We start from the raw sequence: 4107 nt of genomic DNA, 5'->3' as shown, positions 1-4107 counted from the left end.
TTTATATATTCTTACACATTTTGCTTTGAGGGCCCAGTGTTAAATCTCTGTTCAAACCTGCAGTACTCACGGTCTGCTGAGGGAGGGTGTGGCCATGTTTGGGGATGACAGGAGGGGAGGGTTAGTTGTATGCAAGTATAACCCCTCCCTTTTTTTAGGTTTTTGCCATAGGACACGTGCACTTACTTGCCAGAGAGAGTCAGCAAGAGGGAAAGTGAGAAATCACAACTGGGGGATGGCCATGCCACAATCTCTTCTCTGTCCTACTCATAGGATTTCAGGCATGTTTGTACAGATGCCCAATATAAGATTTTCAAGCTGCCAGGTCTGGGACTCAAACAACTGTCAGCCTTATGGGAGTCCGCTTAACTACCACACCGCCTGCTGGCCCCTCACCTTCTTTCAATGCAGTTAACTCCAAGGCCATAAAAAAAGAGTGTGGGCTTACCTTTCTCTTTATCCTTGGTACCAAAACCTACAAGAAAGAAGGACCACTAGGAAGCCCCACCAGTGTTTAACTCTGCAAGCTTAGTCAAGCCATAAACCCCTTGGGACCCTGGTTTGCTCCCTTGCATAATTAAAGATAATACATACTGCTCTGGTTGTGAAGGGTAAATAATAAAGGAAAAATGTGCCTGACCCCTTAAAAAAAATCACTGTCCTTTGGTCAAGACCCTGTTGACCTGACTGTACACATCTTTAGGTATATCCTCTTGCCAAGTGAACACGCCAAGGATGTGCATGTTTCATTCCTGTTATCAACAAAAAGCGTATGTTGTGCTAGGAAAAAAAAAAAGATTTGTAGTTTTGCTGCCTAAGTCCCTTATCTCCTCAGGTGAGTCTCTCCCTCTCTCTGAGCCCCAGATTCTCTTTTTAAAAAAGGGTAATCTCACTGACTTGATAAGATTCTATAACTAGTTGGGGCCAGCCAGTGGCACAGTGGTTAGGGCAGATGGGTCCTACCTGGGAAACTGCTCATGAGGTTCGTGGCCCAGACCTGCTAGCTTGAAAGACATTTCAGGGCGTGCCTGCCCCAAATACAAAGAAGAATGAAGGAAGGATTGTGGCATTTGCCATTCCCCCAAGGGGGGTGCTTTTTCACTTTCCCTCTTTCTCGCTCACTCTGTGCACACTACTACAGCTGGGCCCCAAATTATTTTTTTAGTTCAGAAACAATAGATGTCACAGCTGTGGAAACTCAGATTATATATAGGGGCTAAATAGAACTATGAATATTATGGTCTTCCAGGTTTCATTTAAGTTTAGAAAGAGATCTCTGAAACTTCTAGTCCAATGTGCGGTCAGCATCAAGCTATCTATAAAATATTTATTAGGAGTTTTGGAAATTAGGAGAAAGTCTTATCAACCATTATAAGAAACAACATAATATTTGTCTTATCTATGTGAGAAAAGTTTGCTTATTGTACTTCAGGTGAAAAGCGGAATGGAAGAAAGCCCAGAGAAGACTAGCAAATGTGACCAAGAGAAGGGTAGGTAACTAGACAGACCTTTCAGATTAGACACCAAGAGTGAAAGGGAGTAATACCCCAAGCCATAAAATTATGGTGAGTATGGATGGACAGGGTGAACTTGGACTTGCTTACCAAATTCCACCAATAAGTAAGGCAACAACTCTTGGAGCTTAAATAAATTAGGCAAAAGCTTTATATTATAATATGTCCATGCCATGTAAAGAATATAGAATGCCTCACCCAGACATGATAAGACAGTTTTGAAACTAGATTGAAAAGCAAGAAGACATCAGGGGCCAGCTGGTGGTGTGGAGTTTTAAGGCACTGGATCCTACGTAGCCAACTCCACAGTTTGAGTTACGGACCCTGTGACTTGAAAATTACACTGGGTGCGTGTGTGTGCGTGCTCAGAATCTGAAAGAATGGAGAAGGAACTGCAGTGTGGCCATCCCCTCTGGGGGCTAATTACTTACTTTTCCTCTTGCTCTCTGTCTGGTGAGAGACACACCTATGGCACCCTGTGGCAAAAACTTTTTTAAAAGCAAAAAGTCATCTTGGAGATCATTTGTCCAAATTCTCACTTCACAGATGGGGAAAGTGGATTGGGAGAGTTTGGCTGTCTTGGTCACAGCATAATCCAAGTAATTCAACATTCATTAAATAAATATAAGCACCTATTCTACCAGGCACTGTGTAAAGTTCATTCTACCCTGCCATGTAATTAGATAAATCCATTAACAACTTCTAAAGGGTTTTTGATGAACACTAGAAGCTTAGGAGTATATCTTTTTTTAATGTTGACAACATGAAAGACAGTTTTGCAGTCCTACAAAACATGTCCTCATATAACCGTCTGAGACAGAACAAAGGCCAGGATAAACCATTAGCTAGATTCATATTTGATTACTCTTATTTAGTGATTGGTACTTGCAATGGTGCCAAAAAAGAAAAAGAAAAAAAGAACTGCTAGCCTAGATCCCATTCCCAGCATGAACAATGACAAAGACTGCCGGATATACTGGGAAAAGCATCTACAGCGTATTCTGATTAATAAAGATGTGTTTATACACTAACAACAACAAAAAGAACTAAATAACTACCTTGTGTTATCTATGCAACAGCTCTCCATTAGCACAAGTGAGCTGCAGTTAATGATCCTACATACTGTCATCCCTAGGATCTGTTCCATACCCCCAGGATGGAGAATGGCCCCAAAGGTAGGTATTGAGAAAACATTTATATTTTGGCTTTGTATTATATACTTGTACTTAGATTAAATTATGTCCACTGAGGCTCTGAAAAGTCCCAATACTTTTAATAAGGCTTACTACAACATATATAGTTGGCATTCTTGCATGTTTTCCTAGACTCTATTTCTCCCTTTAAACTGATATTTAGGAAAGGCTCATTATTTGCTAGATTTTTACAAATTCAGGCTTTCTGAATATTCAATCTCTGTAGTTGCTTTTTATGTTTTTATTTTTTTAAGGACTCTTGAAAGCAAATATAACAATATAAATTAGTTCCCAGGAAAAATGGCCAAACCCATCACAAGAACAGTTGCCCAACAATTTTTAAAAAGGTATGTCTTTCTATCAGCAATTGTCACGCTAATTATAAAACTGTTCCTATTTGATAGGAATCTTGACAAATAGATTGGTATACATAATTGTCATAACTTAATTATTCCACAGCTGTTCTTAGAGAATGGTGGTAGAAATCAAGTACATCCTTAAAATGCCAACGTTATATAGCAATATTCTTTATGATTATGATTATTTTGGGAGGACTGAGTTTATTCATTCAGTAAATATATTTTCAGCATCTTTTATGTGACATAAACTAGGCTGGGCTGGAGATGCAAAGATGGGTGAGATATGGTCTTTATCTTCAAAAAAGTAGTATGATTGCTCTACCAGGAACAATAGAATTAACACAGACTTGTCTTTTCTAGCATTACAGTGAAAGTATTTAATGGTAGCAGTAAACTAGAATCCTGGGGATTTAGTCTTGGTTTGGGGATTTTGAGTTTTTAAAGAAAATATTTAAGTCAAGGTCTCTCTTTGTCCCTACTGCAGAATTAAAACCATGATTCAGAAATGTTATGCTATTAAAAAAAAATGGAGAAAATAAAGATTTAAAGCTCACAAAAGGCAGATCTAGACAAGTACAATTGCTTTGGTAATTATTACAAATGCTGTACTTTTGCTTTAATTATTCAAGTAATTGCTGCAATTTTTATTACAAATTGGTTGTTAAAAATGACTACTGATTCAGTTGATAGATATGCCTCACAGAAGAAAAAGGAACTGAGCTAATCTGCAAATACAAATGTTGTACTTGAATATTTTTTAATGGCTATTTTAAAATGGCCTATTGAGGGACCAGCAGTTAACGTAATGGCTATGTCTCTGGACAGAGCGAGAGCAAGAGAGAGAGGGAAAATGAAAAAGCAAACCTCTAGGTCCGGGACTTGGACCGTGAATGGCCATGTAGAAGTCCAGTGCTCTTAACCACCACACCACATGCTAGCCCATAAACTCTATATACTTTTAAGCATGGTTTTTGTTTTGTTTTAAGGTTTTTGCCATAGGGTACATGCACTTGCCAGCGATGAGAAAGACAACGAGAGGGA

General features: G+C 38.8%; 1 long non-coding RNA gene across 1 annotated transcript in view; it reads left to right on the top strand.

The window, feature by feature from the left end:
• Positions 1–1973: 1973 nt before the first annotated feature.
• LOC102470326 (uncharacterized) overlaps positions 1974–4107 on the top strand; it is a 3336-nt gene continuing 1202 nt past the window's right edge. The window contains exons 1-2 of the long non-coding RNA XR_003549517.1: positions 1974–2689; positions 2962–3054. This is a non-coding gene — a long non-coding RNA (uncharacterized LOC102470326). The remainder of the gene's footprint in view (positions 2690–2961; positions 3055–4107) is intronic.

The sequence above is a fragment of the Tupaia chinensis genome, unplaced genomic scaffold (genome assembly GCF_000334495.1).
Source record: "Tupaia chinensis unplaced genomic scaffold, TupChi_1.0 Scaffold000037_20, whole genome shotgun sequence".
Classification (NCBI taxonomy): Eukaryota; Metazoa; Chordata; class Mammalia; order Scandentia; family Tupaiidae; genus Tupaia; species Tupaia belangeri.
This window is presented reverse-complemented; position numbering and strand designations above follow the sequence as displayed.